The 23,682-nt window shown below is 45.5% G+C and overlaps 1 protein-coding gene across 1 annotated transcript in view; it reads right to left on the reverse strand.

Annotated features, from left to right (window-relative positions):
* Positions 1 to 23,682, reverse strand: part of LOC144305722 (uncharacterized) — a 284,028-nt gene that overhangs the window by 76,062 nt on the left and 184,284 nt on the right. Inside the window, exon 6 of the mRNA XM_077884792.1 lies at positions 1,605 to 1,765. The gene's annotated coding sequence lies outside the window, so the exon portion shown is untranslated. The remainder of the gene's footprint in view (positions 1 to 1,604; positions 1,766 to 23,682) is intronic.

Raw genomic sequence — 23,682 nt, forward strand, 5'->3', positions numbered from 1 at the left:
TCAGTACAGGTGATCATGAAGGCAGAGAAATTACACCAGCTGAGGCCAGGCTCCGAGCCAAGCCAATCCCAGGCTCTGCAAAGCTATTGGAAAGAAAGGGAAATGTGTTCAGTGGCCCTCGGGCTCCGGGCTGGCCCGGCCCCGATAAAGCCTCACGCTACAGCACGCCACTATGAGAAAAAGGTTGTAAGAAGATGGGAGCCAATGGCACTGGCTCAGGACGTTGGAACGCTACCTCTCCTCCTTTCCCCCAGCCGCAGAGCCAAACAGCATCATGTCCAGGATAAATGCAAGTCAAGCAGACCTTACTCACACTCCCCCGTGACACATGCTGCACCTCTGCCCCTCCCTGTCCACTCACAGGGGCCCCTCACACCTACTTTCCCAGATGTGTTCCCTGGGCTGATGGAGGACAGCTGGATGCACAAAGCCCCCACCGTGTGCAAGTCTTGGGGGTTTTGCAGACATTTACACGAATGGAGGCAAGAGGCTTCCCCTGGTGTGCATTACACTCACCCTCAGCCAAAAAGATGAGCACAGCCCAAGAACTTAGAGACTCCACGTGACATCTGAAACAACTTGCCCCTCACATGGATTGATATAGCGGCTGCTACAAGATTAATTGTATTTTTCCTGGAACAAAGCTGGAAATCACTCAAAGGGCAATAAATGCTGAAATCTGTCCATGCTCTGCCAAAATTTCAGACAAAAAGCCAATAAGGCAATTTTTACCTTACGTGCTTGAATGGATTTTTTTTTTTTTTTAAACAGATCCATGTTGAATGCAATGGCCTAAATCAGCCCAGGAGCTCAAAAGGGACTGCTCACTTTTAGGAGGTGAGTGAATTCTCCTGGGTCAGCTGTACTCCAAACCACATATTGGATATACCACCCAAGGGAGCCCACGGCTCACATCTCCTTATTAAATTCCATACAGAAATAACGGCCTGTCAACTATGTGGACAAAACAGAGCAGGTTCTAAGGTCACTTCTTCTTGGAGTAGAGAAACCAAAAATGCGAAGTTTACGGTAGCAAGGCAAAAGAACCTGTTAGCCACAGCTACCTCTGTGGGTTTTCAAAACATCACAAAGATCAATATTGCAAAATCTCAGCCTGGAACCGGACCAAAGCGCTTGAGGACTCCCTCAGGGTTAAGTAGGTGGTGATAATAAGCGGTGTCTTATATGTGTAAAGCAATTTATAGGCTATAAAGAATTTTCATACATTATCCCATTTATCCTCCCAACAACCTGGTGAGTTGGGTATTATTATTAATCTTACTTGACAGGTGAGGAAAGTTAGGATTGGAAATTTTAAACTGGCTTCCAGAAATTTGCTAGAGAGAATGATCAGACGCGTACGTATAGACTGATACAACCTACAACTTGTTTACAAAATGTAAGAATATTACATCAGTCGGCGTTCTAGTAGGAATTGGAGAGCAAACTCAAACTAGAGTAAGTTTAGCAAGTTTAGCAAGAGGTTATTTACAAAAGCGTGAGACGGGTGTGGAAAGTACACGAAGGATAGATTAGCACCCTGGGACCTGTAACCACAGGGCTGTGGGTCTGCTGAGAAGGGGCAGAAAGTGGGAAGAACCTACCAGAAGAGGCACCGTGACCTTCAGTCAAAGCAGGGAGTGAGCCAGGGAAATAGAGAATCCAACTGCCGGGTTCCCAAAGTGGCCGGAACCAGCCAGAAGTCGGGGGGCGGCAGGGCCATCGAGTTGACCACCCAACTGCATCTCCCAAAGCTGGAAGCAGGCTGGGGAGAAAATAAGGAAGGAGTCAAACAGACGAGATCTTCGAAGAGTTCTTGGTAACCGAAACGCAATCCGCACACTCAACATGTGGAGAATGGTTAAAACCTATTATGGTTCATACAAAGACAGAGTATTTGTGCAGCCACTAAACATCATCTTCATTCTCAAAGGACGATGCTGACAGAGAGTAAGCTCCTGACATAATAAAAACTCAAAAAAGCCAGACTTTTTTTTTTTTTTTGTAAAGAAGAACTACACATATAAAATGATTCTAAATATGCTTGAGATGAGGAAATGCTGGAAGGAAAGACACAGAAAAGTAATCATCTCTGGGTATTATTTCTGGGCTGTACAATGAGTGTGTCACTGCCATGTTGTTTCTACTTCATTCATTGTACGTTCCTCTATTTTCTCCCAAATGCTCTAAAATGAACACATCATTACAATCTGGAAAAGATATATATTGACTTGAAGCAGATTATCTTAAGCACTTAGAAATCCCGAAGAATAAAAAGTGGAAAGTCCTCGGCTCTAGCTAGCTCTCAATGTAAGGGAAACCAGGAAGAAACAAATGTCTTCCTCTTTTGGTCCCAAATTAGACGTCGAGCATCCTCAGGATAACTCGAAGTCGGGAGGTGCTCGGCTGTTATAATGCATCCCCATAGCAATCCTGTGGCAAAAGGGTCATCTCCTTCTTCTATTGACCAGATGACCCAGGCTTAGAAAAAGTATATTGCCCACACGAGGTCACACTGCTGCTGAGTGACAGAGCCACAATTTGAGCGAAATTGCCTGATTCCAAAGTCGATGCTGTTCCAAGGAGCTGGGCACCATCCCTAACAGGGGCTGCAGCGCTCTAGGAGTCCGGTCCTACACAAGTCCTCCTTGAACACCATGACCCCAAGGAATGAAAGCAGACATCGCTCAAGCATTTCTTGAGCATCCTGAGCTAACAGTCAAGATTGAGAAATTCCAGAAAGCACAAAAGAATGAAGTCCTGGTCTGGTGTTCCAGTCATCAAATCCTCATCTACAGAACAAGGACTTTGGTGATCTCGAAGTTCCCTCCGAGGTTCCCCCATCATGAATAATAATGATTGTACAGAAAGAGATTTATTGAGCCCTGACCACGAGCCAAGCACTGAGCAGTTAGCCTCCGCGCTCCCCTAATCCCATCCTCACAACCTTCGGAAGCAAGTCTACCACCGTGTCTCTGTCTTACACAGGAAGACACTGAGTCCTAGAGAATTTAAGTAACTTGCCCAAGATCAGTGTGCAGATTGGGATGTGAATGCAGATTTGTCTGACCACAAAACTCAGTCCCTCAGAGCTTCTTAATTAGAGGAGATGAGCCAGACTTACTTGAGAAAGTCAGAGAATAACAAATCAGCGGTACTTATTAGTACTTAATAACAACGTCTCCCACTGGGCTTCTCTGATGCTCAAAATCCTACCACGGGGACGTCATCCTACTGTGCAGCTCCCCTCCCCAGTGAGATGTTGCCCCCCGATGCTGGAAAATGCGGTCTCCCAATGCGCCCAGGAGAGGAAGGGCCCAGGTACCTGTGAGCATCGACAGTTTCCGCCACAGGCAGGCAAGTGGCTCTTCCTCTGAATCGTCAGAGCTCATCCGTGGGGGGCAGGAGGAGCAGAGGGGCCTAGACCAGTCCCACTGGTTAGCCTCCACTTACTTCCCATCCTGTATTCCCGGCACCACTACAAAGCATCTCCGAAACGATGCTGGTCTCCACCTGGTTGCCGTGGGCAGCGTACTCCAGAACAAGACGTTACAGCTTCTCAAAGAGCCCCCGCCACAAGACCCCCTCCTTCTGTCGCTCATCGTTTCAGGGGTTCACAAGAATTAACCAGGAGACGTGCTCTCTGCCCCACACAGTGTCTATCCCGGGGGCTGCCAGAGATGCCCCCTCCGCCCGGCTCTCCCCCTGCTTCTCCTGCCCGTCCCCCTGCTCCAACTCCGTAGCCAGGGTTTGCTTTTCTCCCCACAAGGGCCTCTGTACATTAAGATTCCATTTCACAGTGGGGTGAAAAGACAAGATGTATCTTAATTTACCTGGTGTTCTCCCTACCTAGCTTATTTAGAGTTCGGCCTGCTGAGAAGGCATTGCACCTAGCTAATGACCGGTTCAGCACTTAACCTGTTGCTGACACTTGAATGTGTTCTAACCCTGGTTAAAATTCAGGGACAGCATTTAGGCGGGCAGCCTGGGGGTAAGGGACACCCTCTGGCCCTCTGTCATTACAGAATTTCCTGCCCAGCCAAGTCAAGAAAATAGGACTTGTAATAAGATCAAGTCTGAACTTAGAAAATGTCATTCCTTGAATTCCAACTACTGGTTTTAATGCTTTTTGGCATGGGTGAGGCCCCATATTTCTAGCCTGACACTCAAGCTTTGTGGTTCCTACAGCTTCCAGGAGCTTGGTGGTTCTCTTCTGCCTACCTTCTACAAATTATTAGAAATTAATTTGACTTGGTTCAGCATTATCTGACAATTGCACTGACCCCCCCGTGAACCTTTCTGGCTAATTTACATCCCCGCCATGCGGCTTAATGTCTCCAATGCTGGTGCACATTATTTTAAGCTCATGCCAATTATAATTTTTTAATACAGTCTGAAAATCATGCTGTTACTTAGCAACAAAGGTCACTCCAATAAATAATAATATCTTGCGAGCCTATTGATACCCTCAATTCTTTTTCATGGAGATTGAGAGCTCGTGGTGAGACCTTTCCCAGTCACTGCTAACATTTGAGCTATTGATGAGTGTCCGGTACCTGCAGCTCCTTGATTATATGCAGGCTCAGGCCCCCTATAGTTTTGGTTCTCTTCCCCCTCACTTACGGCCCTCTTAGCCACTGATAGGGTGGGCCTGGCTGAGCACCTCTCTCTTCCCATCCCTACTCCTCAGTGTCCTTCACACCTGGGGCCACATTAGGAAAACTGGCGAATCCACAGGGTAACTCGGTTCAGAAACATCAGCTAAAGTTCCTGGAAGCTTTTATATCAAAAGCTGAGGGTTGAGTATTGCCCATGATACAGGAGACCTCAATTTTTTTTCTCACTGTAGACCTTTTTCTTCCCTCTTTTTCCTAGGGAATGACCTAAGCCGCAGGCATGCTGCATGGGCAGAACTTTAGTAGACATCTCCTGCAGTAATCAGGGTTTAGGGATTCCAGAGCACAGCTGGATCTCAGACTTAAACCCCAAACATTTCCTCCTGGGAGAAGTCTCCCAGGCTTCCAGAACACTCCTGACTTCTCTTTTCTGTTGGGGTGAAGGCCCTCTTTCTTCCTGGGCAATGAAGGAGCCAGATGTCACCTTGGGAAGCTCATCATACAGGGTTGTTTAAAAGCTGTAAAGTCCCAAGAAAATCCTTCTTATGGGCACTCAGAAAAGATCAAGCATATCCCCACAAAGTCTGGGAGACTTTCTAGAGAAGGAGAAGCCCTGATACTCCCTCTGGATGCTTTCCACTCCTCAAAACAGCCCAACATCTGTCATCCTAGAGGTTGACTCAAAGACAACTGGCTCCTGGCTTAGACTAGGATTTTCTTCATAGGCTCTGACCCATCTGACACCTCACGGGTGCCTACACAAAAGAAAAATGGTCTTACACTACTGGTTCATTTTGTATGTTCCATAGAAAGCAAGCCTGGTTTTACTAGGTAACTTTTATTCATCACCAAGTACTGTGCCAAACACTTTACATATGTAAATTACTCAATCTCAGGACACAGTGACAAATGCTCTCTCCTTGACTAAACTTTCACCAAACTTTGCAACCAGGAGTTGACCTTGGGCTTCCACGCCCATCTTTTCTGAGTTCAGTTTTAGCAAGATACCCACTACGTCAGTTTAGTGAAGATTCCTTACCCTTGTTACCTGAGCATCCTTGACATCTGATCAAATTCCTCATCCCCCATTCTTGATATCCAATCACATGGGCTTGCCTTCAACAAGAATCCTGTTAAGTTGGTTTAGCAAGAATCTCCCTACCCTTGCTGTCTTCTCTTAGCAATTTTCCATCCACTGACCACCTCATCCTGTTCTTTGACTATAAATCCCCAGCTGTCCTTGCCATATTCAGAGTTGAGATCCCCATGTCTCTCCTTCACTGTGATACCCTTATTGAAATAGTCCTGAAATATCTTCCTTACCATTTCAACAAAAGTCAGAATAAGTTTCTTCTCGAACAACAGGTACTATCATTATTCCTGTCTAGAAAACCAGGAGTTAAGGCACAAAAGAGAACTCTGTGTTATTTGCCCAGCATGTATCAGAGACATGGTTTGAAGACAAGGGAGTCTGACTCCAAAAATCCTCATGCATTTAACAATTTCCCTTAACCACCATTATGCTACAAAGCTACTCTCATCCCCTCAGCTAGAGATGACACTGATTTTCAGGGCCACCAAATCAGACCAGACTAGAAAATCTCCAGTGATCCCGTAGCCCACAGACAAACTACAAAACAAAAATATAAGAGATCCTTCCCTTTTAGTGTTATTATTTTAGATGAAGCCCAGCAAACTGGAGCAGCTAAAATCCTCACTCCTTGGCCAGTTTTCCTACAGTTGAAAAGGTCCAGATTTAGCAACATAATTCACTGAACATTGTCCATATGCAAGGTGCCATGCTAAGCACCAGAAGAAACAGAAACACAGATATATAAGATAGTCTGACTATGATCTAAAACCTATGTGCTTTGGTCAGGAAACATCCCCACAGGGTAAAGAATCTAACTGAACAGGATATTAATATCATTTAACTTTAACTGGAGGAAAATGCAACTATCATGCAAGTTGATTTCTCTCTTGACCAGCCCTTTTCACATCCAGATAGAAGGTCAGTGGTTTACAGAAACCCAGGTTGCATCACTTCAACAAGTCACAGCAGTCAGGGCCCTCTGTTCACTCCCAGCCCTTAGACACCAGCCTCTATTTGTCTGATAGCCCTGGTATGTGTGGAGATCTAAAGGCATTGGTGGCAGTCCAGAATGTTCCATTGTGCAGGGGAATTTCTCCTCTATTAATTCATCTGAATTAGAAATCATTCAAGATTCTGTCCCTGAGCCAGTGTAGCCTGGGGCCTCTAAAAGAGCAGCTGTAAAAACCTGCTCTCCATTCTAGGACTTCTGCAGCATATCACTCAGAATGAGGGTACAGCCCCACAGCCCTCCAGCTTACCCTCTGGCAGGAAATTGCTTCCTGCAGTCATCCATGGGACAAAGGCCAGCCACACAATCAGGAACCATAAAGAGGCCAAAAGGCAAGCAGCCATCCTCTCTGATCAATTCATTTCGGTATCTCTGCTTCTCAGTGCTCCATCTCTCCCTGCCCTGTTATATCCCCAAGTCCTATTTACCTTGATTTCTGCGATGTGTTAGTTTCTTCAAGCCTCCATGGTTTGCATTTCTTCTTAGCTTACTCTTGACCACTGGTATATGAGAGCTATCTTAAAATGGGATCTCCATGTTTTCAGCTTGTCCATTCTTTCATTCATTCACCAGATCTTTATAGGGAGCTATAGGGTACCAGATTGTGCAAGATTTAGAAGATACAAATGAATAAGATACCACCTGGTACCAGAGGAAGTCAGGGTCAGGTAAAGGAGACGGACGTGTAAATCAATCCTTGTAATGCATGCAATGAGTTTGTTCAATGCTCAGAAACAGCACAGGGGAAGTGAATTTGGAAGGAACAGAGACATCTATGCAGAGGTGGAAGGGAAATGTGCTAGATCCTAAGGACCAGAGTGGGGGGTGGATTCCAAAACCTGGGACTGGGACAGTCAAAGCCAAAAGCAGGCATGAAAGAGCCAGCTGGGTTTAGGAACTCACAGTAAGTTCTTTACTGTCAAAATGTCGTATGAGAGGTATAAAACACAAAAGAAGGTGAGCATAAACAAGCCTTAGGGGCCAGATTTTGGAGGGCCTTGCATGACCCACTGGGAACTTGGTTTAGCAATATTCATAGCCTACAATTTGTAAGGTTTACAATGGACAATACACTTCTCAAGCATGACCTCATCTGATCCTTATCAGATCCTCATGAGGTACGTATTAAGTTCAACCATATGAAATTTATCAACACTCCACCATTTGTCATTCACCAATACTCCATGGACATGGAAATCTCATGGTTCAACCTAATACTAGTATTAGTATCACCAATTTAAGAGATGGGGGATATTACAGCATTTTAATATTTTGCTCAGGGTCACATGGCTACTAAGTGAAGGAGCAAAGATTCGAACTCATACAGTCTCATAAGTGATGCCAGAGGAGGGATACAGTTTTAGAAAGGGACTAAGCCTCAAGCAACTGAGAGTGAATCCATGTGGTTATCTATGGCAGAGCCTTCTGGAAAGAGGGTATGGTAAGTGTGAATTTCCTGATGCAAAAGTGTGCCTGGCATGGTCTAGAAACCACAGGGGGTCAGCGTGCCCGGAGAGAGAGGAGAACAAGGCAAGGAGGAAAGAGGTAGGTGATGAAGTCTGGGTGTTTAATAGGGAGCAAGAGCCTATCAGGCTTTGCAGTCCAGTGAAGGCCTGGACTCTGACCCTGAATGACATGGAAAACCACATGACATATTTTAACAAGATCGTACCATGGGGATCCCTGGGTGGCACAGCGGGGGATCCCTGGGTGGCACAGCGGTTTGGCGCCTGCCTTTGGCCCAGGACGCGATCCTGGAGACCCGGGATCGAATCTCACATCAGGCTCCCGGTGCATGGAGCCTGCTTCTCCCTCTGCCTATGTCTCTGCCTCTCTCTCTCTCTCTCTGTGACTATCATAAATGAATTAAAAAAAAAAAAAAAAAAAAAAGATCGTACCAGCTGCAGGGTTGGGATTAGACTGACAAGAGCCAAGAGCAAAAGCACTAAGGCCAGCTAAGAGGCAGAGGATGATGACAGTTTGGACTAAAGTGGTGGCAGTGAAGGGGGAAGAAACATTAGGAATGTGTTGATGGTCTGCGTGAAAGAGAGAGAGATTCAAGGATGGTGCCAAGATTTTCGAGGAAGGAGGTTGCATTAACCAAAATGTGGAAGCTTCTAGTGGAGCTGGTTATAGGAGATTATTAGAGGCTCGGGTTTGGAAATGTCAAATTTAAGATGCCCATCGGACCAACTGGAGTTATTGAGTAGGCAGTTGGATATGTGGGTCTACACTTCAGAGGAGAGGTCCAAGCTGGAGGATATATTTGGAATCCATCAGCAGACAGATGGTATTAAAGCCACGTGACTGGATAAGATCACCTAGGGAGTGAGTGTGGAGAGAACAGAGATGGTCCAAGAATGATCCACAGGGCCTCCCAGTTTCCCATCTGCCCAGTGCTGCTGGTCAAGGAACCAGGGCTCAGTGCAGCTGTTAACTGTTTGAACTACCCGGGCAGTTCATTACCACTGGTCAGTGAATTATTCCAACATCAGAATGTTTTTATTGAGTTAAGAGGAAAGCTTCATTGCCTGAATTATGTAATTGCACACTCTCTGTAATCAGAGAATTCCCTAAGAGTAGGAATAATCTTATTTATTTTTGAGATCATGGCAGTTACCATGAAAATAATTAAATTTCTGAAAATTCTGGTCCGTTTCATGTAATTTCCTAAAATTATCCATTGAGAATCATCAGTAAAAGGAGTCTTTTTTTTTTTTTTCTCCTTGCTCGGAGCCCAAGAGCAATTGGTATTTGTGCCTCCCCAAACCAAACTTACCCCCTTTAATTACATCTGCAGGCCAATGAATTAACAAGGCCAGTAGCTCCTAAGCACACAGGAAACTCCCTTATTAAACGTGATATCAAAGCAAACATTCATCACTAGGGCTTCAAATGGCAGCCCACGTCCAGAGAACATCACATCATTGGTGCTGAAGCCCCGTTTCTAAAATTTGCTCCCTGCCTCCCAGTTTTTATTAAAAGTTTTCTAGCCCACACAAAAATTGGTTCCTTGATACACAGGTCACCTTCGTGATCCTCACCTCACTCACACACACTTTCATTTCCTTTCCCATTTGTAATGTTCTGCTCTAAGCAGCATTTTCTCTTCCGAATCTGTTGTAAAAGGAATTATGACATTTCACTGAACACGGAGTCAAACATCTATATGAACACACAGATACGTGTAATACAAGTATAAATGAGTTCCATATGTTTTTAGAAAAAATAAGGTTCTCCTAGAGCAAGAGGGCATCCAATAGTAATCACACACACATGAATTTTACTTAATGGTCTGCCAGTGGCTTTGCTTTCTGAGAAAATTAACATTTTAGTCTATGTAAATAAGCCCTGCCTTGAAAGACACGGAAGGGAAAATGATGTTTTTTTCTTTTTCTACAGCAGAACTTCGTCCTTCCAGTTTGTATGCATCTGCTGAGGTCAAGGGAAAATCTCCTGCCTTCCAACACTCACCCTTCCCTCGACCTTGATTAGTATCTGGAAGAGCTGACAAACCATACTTTGGCTATCCAAGCTTTAATCCATACCTAAAGGAAATCAGAGAGCATTTTTGCACAATGCAATGTGCCTTTTGCATTCATTTGTAGCAGGTATACAATGAGAACTGCCACAAAGTGCACTCAGGTAGGTGGTTCTTTCCCTGCCAACCCCCACAAAATACAGATACGCTGAGCTTTTATTTGATCTTCCAGAAGCTTTAATGCACCATTATGTGATCACATTGCCTTTTACATGTGTTAACGTATATGTTACACTTTCAAATATGAGCACTTTTGCAAATCTACCCCCATCCTCCAAGACAAGGGGGAAAAAAAGACTTTGATGATTCTCTGGAACTGCCCTAATGTGGCATGATCATTCCCACTGTGATCTTCAGAAAGTCATAAAGCCCAAGGAATTCAGCTTTGTTGTCACCCTTTTACCTAAGAAACAGACTCTAGGACAGAATTGAAATTACTTCTTTCTGAGAATTATGGATGCTCATAATACATCATTTCAGGAAGAAAAACTTTTGAGGTTTGCTTTTTTTACTTTTTTTTTTTTTAATAAAACTATGTCTATGTCTCTGACAGCTATTTGGTTGGAAATCTTTTGATGTGTGATCTTGACACCAATCTGTATGGCCAGAGGAATCATCTCAGCCTATGTCAGGATCCTCGTGGAGCCACAGAGTGGCTTCGACCACAGCCTTTCCTGACCACGTGGCAGCTGTGGGAAAGCAACACGGTGGAAGAGCCCTGACGCCTGGTTCTAAAGTACTCCACCTTACTTGGTGTACAACCAGCGGAAGTCACTGATCCTCTACTGAGCAGCACTCTTGATATTCAAACACAGGGTTATAATTCCAGATAAGATGAGCCAAATTTTCAAAAACAGGGGAAAGATTAAGTCAGCCTTGGTACATCCAATACATGGGATACTCTGGAGCCAGGATAAAGAATGAGGGAGTTCTACTGGTACTGGCATGGAAAGATTTCCAAGACAGGCTGACATACTATAAAAAGAAAACGAGCGAATCACAGAATCAAAGCCCTCCAAGATATTCCCACTGTATGGAAAAAGCATATTATTCTACATAGAAAAGCAAATTATAAACTCATCACGTGTTAATGTATACATATATGCGAATATGAACAACTGAGTGTTTGTATTCACACACACACATATACACACAGATATACACATGTGATATATCTATCCATACTTGGAGGTATATCTGAGAGGCTGCTCATCGTATTGATAACGGGAATTATCTCCAGGGAGGGGAGGACGGTTGGGGTGGTTTAAACAGGTGAATTTTCTCTTTATTCTGTGTTCTTTGGCACATTGGATTGTTTTGTTTTTGTTTTTGTTTTTCCAGATTGTTTTTTTACAGTAAGAATGCATTTACGTATTACTTGCATAACTTAATGATAAACAAGCTTACGTTGATTTATTCATTTGTTGATATATTCATTGACTTAAGATCCCAAAAAAGTTAGTTGTTTCTCCCGGAGCCATTCCTCCCTTTCTCTTTGTTAACCTGATGTCCAGACATCCAGGTTTCAGGAATGCAATGCTCCAACCTGAATATTTGCTTTCCCCACCTTCCTTAGGGCTCTAAATAGCCAGGAGGCATATTCTAGCCAATGAGACATCAATAGGAGGGCCATGAGGGCAGGGAGGAGGTGCACCTCTTCTGCCTGCCTTGGAGGGACAGGATGTCTGGAACTGCACTGCGGCAGCCATCGTGCCACCATGAGGTATCAGGTATGAGAGAAAGGCTAAGAGAATCGCAGAGAAGCCAGGTCCTATGTTCTTGAGCCACTAAATCAACAGCAGCAGCTGCCTAACTTCAGAATTCTTGTTTTATTAAAGAATATAAACCCTATTTGTTTAAGCTGCTGTAAATTGAGTTTTTTGTTACTAACAGCTAAGTGTATTTCCAATCAATACAAGTGCCTTCAATGTACAGAGCAGTATCCAGCTAGAGAAGTAGATTTTACAAGAGAGAGGAAGAATTGTCAGCAGCATAAAAATGCCTAAGATTATGGAGGAGGATGAGATCTAAGACATAAATAATAAGAATAGGGATAAAATAGGAGTGCCCCAATTTCCTCATAGGGGTATCGAGCCAATATAAGAGTCTGCATGTGCAAAGAGTTGGTAAATGTGGTAACAATGTACAGATATAAGGACTGATTTCTATTATTTTTATTTTTATTATTTTTTTTTTTTTTACGTATGTGGTCAAGGTGTGCCATGAAGGGTGACTAAAATCTCACATTCTGAAGTCAGACCACAGAGTTTGGAATCCTGGCATACCACACATACGAGCCATCAGAGTCAGGAAAATTATTTCTTTTCTCTGCACCTTAATTTCCTAATATGTAACACTGAATCATAATAATAATTACTCCTGTAGGACCATTGTAAGGATTAAATGAAATAATGTATTAGGCTTAGCACATGGTGCCCTTCAGGATGAGTCAGTCATTGTTATTATATGACTTAAAGGGCAGCCAAAGGCCCCAAGGTGCCAAATCGTAACCCCCACTGCCTCCTCAGCAGTCAGAGAAAGTCCCATTATAGTTACTGTCTGGCTTAAGGCCTCAGAGACCATTGTTTTAAAAGAAATGTAGGGCTCACCTGAGGAAGGTTAAACTTTGATATTCCAGAAATATTTATAGGGCAGCTATGACAAGGAAGCAAGGCACTGAGGGAGAAAAAAGAACACCAAAGATATGCTCTGTGCTCCCAGGGAACTTGAAGAGGTAAGACATAAATGCCAGGAAAATGAAAGAATACACAAGAGATAAATAATAGCTCAATGCTATACAAGAAATGTCACAAGCCAGGGAGTGATTAATTGCCAAACGGCAATGCAGAGAAGGCTGAGAACCATCAGAAGGCCAGAAATGGCTACGCAGGAATGATCTGGAACTGCTTCAAGGAGAAAACAGAATCTGCACCAAGGATAGGATGGCTTTTGATAGGCAGGGAGGAGCAGAGGGCCATGCCAGGAAGAGTGGAACATGATCCAAATCATAGTCTAAGCTTCAACTGAACTCGAGTCTGTTCATCCTCCCAAATATTGCGACAGCTCCTCCTGTGTGCATCACCCTAGTGCTCAGTGAGGTTAGAGGCTGCTAACAGATCTCAGGGCCATGCTGAGACACCCACATTGCACAGCCCAGTGATCACCACCATTGAGAAGAACCAAGTGCTTTGTGAGCTCAGCCAAAGAAAGGGCTTTACCTGGATGGGCTGGAGAAGGGGGCTTGCATCAGGTGGGGTCGGACGGAGGAGGTAGATTTTTTGTTTGTGGTCTCTGAAAGTAAGTGGGCTTTTGGAGAAGGGAAAAGAGCACTAGAGAAAAAGAACTTCACAAGTCTAGTCCCAATTGCAAGAAAGACTTGTGCTTGCCTGAAGACAACATAGTCCAGTTTTGCTGTAATAAAGAGAAAAATGAGACATAGAAATGAACAGACAAATTGAAGATGGCTGGTGCCAGGTGAAGTGTTTGTCTTAACTGAGTGAAGAGTGGAGAGTCACTGCAGGGTCTTCCCCCGGGGAGTGAAAGCATTGGCTGCTGTACATTTAGAGAATAAATATGACACTGTGGGTGGGCTGGCATGGAGAGGAGAAAGGCACTGAAATAGAACAGCAAGTGGTAATGAAGCCTGAACCTACAATAATGGCAGCAGGAATGAATGGAGGAGGCATCTGTGAGCAACATCTGGGAAAGAAGATTCTACAAGGCCAGAGGGCCCATTGAACACAAGGGGAAGAAGCGGAAAGGTGTAAAGGTCAGTCCGAGGTGTAAAGTTCAGGTGGCCAGGAGAGAGGAGAACATTTGTTTGTTCACGTTGGGTTAGAAGGGCCTGTGGGCTGTGCCGGTTGGCAACGCATCAGGCAGTCAGAGATATACCTGATTCTGTGCGGGTGGGGATGCAGCAATGTCCCATCTGTGTGGGGTGAAGAATAGACAAGATGCTACTGAATTGAGTCCTAAATTTGGAAAGTTTCCTTTGGAGTTCACAGGAGTACCAGGACTCTGAACAGAACAAGAGGAAGACTAAGAACTAATAACTCAAGAATTAGGGAGGTTGACTTAAAAGAACTAGAAGAAGCAGGGCAGTCAATCAGCTCAACATAGGCTTTGTGAAGTCATCAAGAGAGATTAGCTCGGGGTCAGAGTCGAAGAGTTTGAGAATAAACCAACTCCGAGGCCAAAGATCAAGCCAGAAGTGGTCCCTAAAGGTGTTTTGAGGTATCTGGCATGTCTCCATGGGAACCAGTATTCTGATAAGGGACACAGAGCTTCCAGGGTAAAGAAAGAGGCAAGGCATCCTCAGTCTTATGCCCAAATCTTCAAGAATCCTTTTGTCAAGGCCAAGCTAATTGGAAACTCTGAAAGGTCTGTGTAGTGAAAAGGAAGTGAAGGGAGAGAGAGATTAGCCTTGGGATGTCCTAAGAAATCAGATCCTGTGGTGTCAGTCTAAACCCTATATAGCTTCTGGGGCACCGGGGTGGCTCAGTGGTTGAGCATCTGCCTTCGGCTCAGGGCGTGATCCCAGAGTTCTGGGATCGAGTCCCACATCAGGCTCCCTGCATGGAGCCTGCTTCTCCCTCTGCCTGTGTCTCTGCCTCTCTCTGTGTGTCTCTCATAGATAAATAAATAAAATCTTTAAAAAAAAAGAAAGAAAAGAAAAGAAAAGAAAAGAAAAGAAAAGAAAAGAAAAGAAAAGAAAAGAAAAGAAAAGAAAAGAAAAGAAAACCTTATATAGCTTCTATCCTAACCCCTGCCTCTGTGTCACTTTTTCTCTGGCAAGTCTGAGTCTGACTCTTCTCCAGAATAAATATGGGAGTCCTCAGCTCAGGGGTGCAAATACAGAAAAAGAGCAATACACAATTTTTAAAGACCGACGCTCACTTACTGAGCACTATGTGACAGTCATGGGCTCTAGGAACCAAAGACAGACCCGACAGACACCGAGTGTTCCAACCACCCACACAGCTGCCTACCAAACCACCTCTGCAGAATGTGGCCCACACCAACCACCACTCTATCATGCTCATGATTCTGTGGGTCAAGGGTTCAGAGGGTACACAATGGAGTGGCTCAAACACCTGGAGAGGACGGGGACCTGTCCATATGTTGGTGGCATTCGTTCTCGCTATCCATCAGACTCCTCAGTTCAACTGACTTCCTCACAGCATGGTGGTCTCAGGTCTCAGGGCAGCTCGACTTCTTACTTGACCAGCCATGGATGCAGAGAAACAGAGAAGTGGATAAAGCAGAGCCTGTCAGATCTCACGAAGGCCAGGCCTGATCGGTATAACACGACTCCGCCGCGTCCTACCGGCCAAGGCGGTGACATCCGTGTAAAGGGAGGGAAAGAACTGAAGGCTCTCATCTGGCACACACGCTACCAAGCAGAGCTTGCTTCTGCGGTGAGGAGGCTGGGAGGGCCCCGGGGCAAGGCCCCCGTTGGTCTGGTTTGCTGCCGCACACTCCGATGCCTGTTACGTCTCATGACATGTAACACGTGTGCAATAAATATTTATTAAATTAATTAATAAAATGTGTCCAACAAGGGGAGGACCCAGGTGGCTCAGCCGGTTAAGCTTCTGCCTTCAGCTTAGATCCTGATCCCGGGGTCCTGGGATTGAGCCCCGGGTGGGGCTCCCTGCGCAGTGGGGAGCCTGCTTCTCCTGCTCCCTCTGCCCCCACCCCTGCTCATGCTCTCTCCCCCTACCCCTGCTCGCTCTCGCTCTCTCTCTCTCTCTCAAATAATACATAACATCTTCAAAAAAAAAAAAAAAAAAACAGTGGGCAGCCCGGGTGGCTCAGCGGTTGAGCACCTGCCTTAGGACCAGGGCCTGATCCGGGGGATCGAGTCCCACATCGGGCTCCCTGCATGGAGCCTGCTTCTCCCTCTGCCTGTGTCTCTCTCTCTCTCTTTCTCTGTGTCTCTCATGAATAAATAAATAAAATCTTAAAAAAAAAAAAAAAAAAAAAGAGTCCAACAAGACTCCATACCCAAGCTGAGAGATAATCTCAGCAAAACTGGTCTATGCTCTCAGAGATGGACTTTTTTTTTTTAAGGCCCGAGCTCCCCGCACACCCCCGCGGACCCCGGTGCCCCCCGCGCACCCCAGTGCACCCCGCACCCCCGCGCCCCCCGCACCCCCGCGCCCTCCACGCCCCCAGTGCCCCCCGCACCCCCGCGCCCTCTGCGCCCCCAGTGCACCCGGCACCCCCGCGCCCCCCGCACCCCTGCGCCCTCCACGCCCCCAGCGCACCCCGCCCCCCCGCGCCCTCTGCGCCCCCAGTGCACCCCGCACCCCCGAGCCCCCCGCACCCCTGCGCCCTCCACGCCCCCAGTGCACCCCGCACCCCCGCGCCCTCCGCGCCCCCCGCACCCCCGCGCCCCCCGCGCCCCCCACGCCCTCCGCCGGGAGCCGGCCCGAGGCCGCCCTGCATTCCAGAGCCAAGGAAGCCTCCCGAGACCCAACGTGGAGGAAAGGCACACTCGGGCGAGCCGTCGCCGACCCCGCCCCACCCCCGGGCCCTCAGGGCTGGGGTCGCCCGGCGCGTCCCCTCGGCCCTTGGCGGCACAGGCCAGGGCCTCATCGCGGGTCAAGACGGCTTCGAGCCAACAGCCTGGAGCGTCCAATGGGGGCTGAACACTGGGCCAGTCTCTGGGCATAAATGACCTTCCTGGAGTGACATCTGTGTCCCCATTTTACAGACGGAAAACTGAGGTTTGAGGAAATGAAGAAAGCCGCCCAAGTCACAGAGCTGGGAGAGGAGGGTGGTGACACATACTTGCGGGCCACCCGAGTCCAGGGCCACCTCCTGTGACTGCACAACAGTGCCCCTCTCTCCTCCCTGAGCCGGTTGGCGTCGACACCACAGTCGTAAGCAGAGCCCCCCCCCCCCCCCCGCCCCGGGCACTGGCAGTTGGGGCTGATTTCCAGAAGCAGAGCTAAGGAGGGGTCAAGCCACCGGCCTGTGAGAGCCCAAGGAGGCCCCGAGCCTCCCCGGCTCTCCCTGTGGCCTCACTCACCCCGTCTGCGGTGGCACCGCCACCAACCAAGCCCCGTTTAGCTGAGCAGATACACACGCATGTTCCCTAAGGCTCCGGTGGAAGCGCACGTCCCCCCCAACGTTAACCTCCAAGCGAGAAGGGAAGACTCAGCTCCCTGCCAAAAAGCCTGCCCCGCCTTCCTCTCTTCCATCTCGGTACTTGAACAAATCCGCCGTAGGTTTTTGCTTCCTACCTTGTCAGGAAGCCAAGAGTGGCATTTCAAAGGACACACTCCCCCCCCCCCAGCAACTCCTCTCCTCCACCACCATGTGCTTTCTTCTCATCAAATGAGACCAGACAATGAAGCTGTAAACCCAGCTGGGAAGATTGATGTCCTACTTCTCCTACCTCCCTCCGGTGGGCATGGCTCAGGAGCTGTGCGCTGTGAACAATAAACATTTAAATTGAAAATGCTTCGAGATAGAGATAATCACAATTTAATAACAACAACAACAAAAAGTAAGAGGCTTTAATTGATATAGCAGAGGGGTGAGCTTGGGAGCACATATGGCGAACGAATAATGAACTGGACAAAACTGCAAGGAAAAAAAAAATCTCAACCTCGGGTTTCTGGAAAGCTCTATCTTATTGCTCACCAACATCTGGAGCACATACACCGGGAATGGACCGTCCCTGCGAAATGTAACCAAACAAATCAACTGCTCTGCTCCTTATTTCCAACACTTTCGTTTTTACTATGAATGGGAAATCTACGGCAAGCCCTGGTACACCATTTACGATTACAAAATCAGCAGGTAGACAGATTAGAGAAAATAAAACAGAGTTTCATATATTCTGCAATCCCATCATCTCTGCCAAAAATGAACGGCTGAAATAAACCCCAGAAGTTTTATATTTTTGTCTACCACCTTTTGTTTTCTCACCCCTACATGGGACTATGCGGATAGAACTTCACTGGGACTTCACACAAGCTGATTTCACCAGACTCGAGATTGGCAATTTTATGAGAAATTAAAACCCATTTGTAGGTTTCTCATTTCTGTGACATTTGGCAGATGAACTCTTCCATTTCCTACATTCCAAAAGCAAAAAATAACAGTTGAGGGGCGCCTGGGTGGCTCAGTCGGTTGATGATCCGACTCAGTTCGGATCATCTAATATGTATTTATATATTACGTTTTATGTATATATTAAAAAATATGTTCATATATATGTATACATATAGATAGGTGATAGATGATTAATAGATAGATACATACATACATAGAAACTATGCCAACATGTCCAGATAATTTTAAAATAAAAAATGTATTTCCCCCTGTGTCTAATATGTATTTAGCTGAGTTGATTTCAGTTCAGGTCATGATCTCAGGGTCCCGAGATCGAACCCCATGTAAGGCTCTGTACTCAGCGGGGAATTTGCTTGAGGATTCTCTCTCTCTCTCTCTCCTTCTGGCCCAAACCCCACCCTCTCTCTCAAATGCATAAATAAATAAATCTTTAAAAAAATAACTAACAAAGTTGCTATGTGTGTTAATCACCAAAATAATAATAATAATAATACAAAAATTATAGCACACCTAGTGGTGGAGGGCCACTTGCCAATTGAAAAAGGATCTACTGACTGCTAAAAATGAAAAACAAATACCTCTCATTTTAATTGTTTTCCTTCAATTTCCCCACAGAACTTATACACATATTCCTGTTTTCAGAGAGTGAGCTTCATTTTCTTCATCCATAAAGTGAAAGTGCTGGATGAGAGATCTCCCAGCTGCCTCTCTCATTCAAACAAATTCTGATTTTAAATACACACACACACACACATATACACACACTATTTGTATATATGTTAAAAAATATGTGCCACATATATGTATACATATAGATAGGTGATAGATGATAGATAGATAGATAGATAGATAGATAGATAGAAACTATGCTAACATGTCCAGATAATTTTAAAATAAAAAAAAAATGTATTTCCCCCTGCGTCTAACATGTATTTAGCTTCTCTCAGTTCAGCCTCTGAATCTGAAAAAAGTCAAGACTTGGAATCATGGGTGGAAAATGGGTTTTGACTTGCTTGCCAAATCTTATCCTTTGCCAAGATCATTATGTTGAAAAGCATCGGTGAAGCTATGCCTGGGCTCAGCATAAAAGAGTGCTTATATTTATAATGAGTATTTATAATGAGTATTTATATATAGTGAGCATTTATTATGAGTAATTATAAGAACTTCTAATATGAGGCAGATCATAGATGATATTTCTATGACTCTCAATAAGCCCATTAAAGTCTAAATCTTGCTCCCTTTGTGGGAAAGTTATTATAAGGACAAAAGAGAAGGTTAGAATCTCTCCACTGGGGTCTCACAGCCAAAGAAACAAGGGTCCAAAGAGATGAAATTATTTGCCTGTGGTCAAAACTTGAACCCTGGCATTCTGAGTCCAAATCCACTATACTACACCACACCACCTTCCTTAAATCCTAGCAAGCTCTGTGCAACAGAGTGTCTACTTGTCGTCTGTGAATCCATCCAAATGCAGCCGGGAAGTAGGAACCTTTCCTCGCTGGGCATTTTAAACAGTAAACTTAACGGAGGCATTAGTTACCCCGATAACTGAAGAGCTAAGAAGCAAAACAGATGAAGCAACCCAGGGATCAGAAGCAACAGAAAGTTGCTATCATCCTTGGACTGAAATAACACAGGAGGGAGGTGATGTTCCCAGAAACATTTCAGAGGCTACCTGGCAAGAGCTAGAACTATGGAGGGAGAATCTGTGGGGAGCTGAAGCATGAAAGAGATGTAACCACTGATAAAAACATGAAGGCAGAGAGGGGGAGAAATAGCTTGGCGTCTCCCCATCTCCCTACCTCCGCTCTTCTGCAAGCATCCCCACCGACTGCACCTACCCAGAAGCCGGTCAACAAGAGAGCCTGAGAAATGTAGCTACAGAGCTGTAAACAATGACAGGCACAGAATAAATAACACCTAGATAAGTAGGCAAATATACATATGATTTCAGGCCACAAGGTAAAACTAAAAGGCTACATCCGTATCCTAAGGATACGCCCATTTTTTTAATATATTAACTTCCTTTTATCAATATACAAAAATATCTCCCCTCTCCCAAATGGAGTAGGAAAATATCTTTTCTCCATATCTGAGTTGACTCTAGACTCACGGTCAAGGGGCAGAAATTAGTTTATAGAAGCTTTGATGCAATTTGGCCCTGAAGCCAAACTAAAAACAATCTCCCATCCAAATCGCTCCTACTCTTGTCCGAAGGTCCAGGACCTTGAGAGGAAAAAGGAAATTATTGGAGAGGGAGGCCCTGGGAAATTAGCTGTCCTCAGAGACCCCTAAATTAAATGAGGATGTCTTTATTTTTTATGTTTCAAGATTGTATTTATTGATTTGAGAAAGAAGGGGAGTGAGAGGGAGACTACGAGCCGTGGGAGGGGCCGAGGGAGAAGCAGACCCAACCCCCAGCTGAGCAGGGAGCCCCATGTGGGGCTCTGATCCCAGGACCATGAATCTGAGTCTAAGGCAGATGCTTCGCCAACTGAGCCACCCAGGTGCCCAGTGAGGATGTCTTTAAAGCCCTAGATTAGAGATAGTTCTGTAGCTACAGGACCCCTGCCTTCAGAGCCTGCAACGGTGACTCCCAAACCACAGGAGCCACTTGGCTCCCTACAGAAGACTGTAGACTAGACTCCTGTTAAAGCCTGAGCTCAAAACCCTACACTAGACCCACAGAATCAGTAAATGGAGAGAGAGAACCTGATTATGCATCTTGGCCAAGTCTCTAAATTATCTGAGGAATGAGGGTTCCTAGATAAGGAAACCTTTGGCATCAACAAGAAACCTGGGATGCGGCCACCAGAAGTCTTCCCCAGGTGAGCTGGTGATACATGTCACATGTCATTTAAAGACACACGTCATTGATCGCTGCCAAGGGGTAGCACTCTGTCTGCCAACCCCCAAGAGGGCCTACCCGCTGCCCAGCCCCATTCCTTGGGATCTGGTCCCTCTCTGAACTATGGATTTACAGCTCTCTTTTCCCTTTTTCCCTCCCCTGGGGATAAGTCTGGGCCCTGACAATTCAGAAAGTTTGCTCCCCTTCCCCCCTGCAGTCCTCCTTGTTTATTTACCTGGCACTGAGCTCCCGGGGAGATCCTCTCGCCCCCCCACTCCCGAAGCTGAGGGTCCCCTTGCAGCCAGCTCCTCTTGTTTCCCATGTCACTCTCAAGTGGCAGAGGAAACGATTACTAGAGCTCCAGCTGCCCCAGCTGTGGGGCCGGGAGGCTTGCCCACCACAGGTGCTGGGGCTCTGTCCCCTTAGGGCTGAAAGGCCTGCAGGGCTGGTACTGACTGCAGAGGGGAATACTCTCCTCCCCTCCCCTCCCGGTAAAACCTGCAGGCCCCGTCTCCACAGTTACAGCCTCCACATGTTCCCTTCCACCGGGGAGGGTGTGGGTGCAGCATCGTTATCTGTGCCTGGTACAGCAGAGTCTCTTCTCCTTTAAACAATCTACAGGGGCCACCTTCCCAGGGATGAAAGATGAAAAGACAGTGAGATTACCTGCCAGGAACATTTAGACTTTAATGATTTTCACGTGAGCGCTCCCAGAGATGCCATACAGCAACCAGGACATAGGACGCTGTTCTAATAAAATTAAAATTACTAAAATAAACTGCCAGGCATCTGGAAAGCACTGAGAACACAACATATTATGTAAACTGACATCTAAATATTGTACACCTACGTGGCCCCTAGGTTACAACAAAGCCACGATGCACACTAAAGCTTTACTTTTTTAATTTTAACATCCTCGTAAGTAGATTTTAATCGCTAGGTAGCCAAATCATGTTCAGTATCAATTTCCTTTATGTTATCCAGTCTGTCTTTATGTCTAATTCCCAAATTCACATTTACATACATTCTAGAGCTGCATACACAAAACAAGGACCATTCAAATGAAAAGTAAAGATGTGTTGAAATATCTTTTTTTTTTAAGATTTTATTTATTTATTCATGAGACACACACACACACACAGAGGCCGAGACACAGGCAGAGGGAGAAGCAGGCTCCATGCAGGGACCCCGACGTGGGACTCGATCCCGGGTCTCCAGGATCACACCCTGGGCTGAAGGCGGCGCTACACCGCTGAGCCACCCGGGCTGCCCATGAAATATCTGAATAATATATTCACCTCCTCCTTTCTCCATCTAGCTATGGGGGCGTCAGTTAGAAACAAACTTAAGACAGGATTAAAAATACAAACACTGAATGCTTTGTGACTTTATGGAAATCAGGATTTGTGTACATCACTTTTAAAACAACAACAAAACAGTAGCCTCCCTCCCTGTTATCCACAGTTTCACTTCCCACTGCCCCAGTTGCCATCAACCACAATCCAGAAGCAGATGATCCTTTTTCTGATGTACAGTCAGAAGGTCACTGATAACCTAAAGCTACGTCACAAAGCCTACATCATTCTCCTCACTTCATCTCATCACATAGGCATTTTATTACCTTGCATCATCATCATAAGGGTGAGCGCAGTACAAGAAGGTATTTTGCAAGAGAGACCACATTCATATAACTTTTATTACGGTATGTTAATTGTTCTATTTTATTACTAGTTATTATTATTAATCTCTTACTGTTTCTAATTGATAACTTTTTTTTTCTAATATGAAACTTTTTCATAAGTACATATGTGTATATAGGAAACAAAAAACATAGTCTATATAGGGTCTGGCACTATCCGCTGTTTCAAGCCTCTGCTGGGGGTCTTGAAATACATCCCCCTTGAAAAGAGGGGGGGCTACCATATTAAACACCAAATGACATTCAGTTTGATCATGAATATTGATAATATAATATTTATTTTAAATATAATGTATTCATCAGTACTCAACCAAAAGTAAAATTAAACTCATCAGGATCAGAATAACTGTTTGGTTTTGCAAAAGTCAAGGACCCTCGTTCTGTGGCTTAATGACTTCTTGTTTGTGTTCTGTTTGCATAAATTATCCATCAAGTGCTGCCATTACACCGGATGCAGCATGGCACTCGCCGAGGAATGAGAGCCGCGTCAGGACCCTCATTAAAGGGAAATGTGATTGGAATGGAGTCATCACTCCGTGCCTGGCAAGGACCTGCTGTCTCCGTCCCCATCCCTTTGCACCAATTCCATTTGGAGTCGAAACTGGGCTCACGGACCTGCTATTTAAAGGCAACGGATGCAATCCCACAATAGATGTTGTCAGAGACAGCCGCTGTGCCTGTAGCCAAATGTGATAAAGAAAAGGGAGAAAAACAGTGTAATGGGTTTCAAGGCAATCAGATGAGTCTCCGAGAATGCAGGTGCTGGGTAATGCTCTCTCCATCCA

The sequence above is a fragment of the Canis aureus genome, chromosome 36, assembly GCF_053574225.1.
Source record: "Canis aureus isolate CA01 chromosome 36, VMU_Caureus_v.1.0, whole genome shotgun sequence".
Classification (NCBI taxonomy): domain Eukaryota; kingdom Metazoa; phylum Chordata; class Mammalia; order Carnivora; family Canidae; genus Canis; species Canis aureus.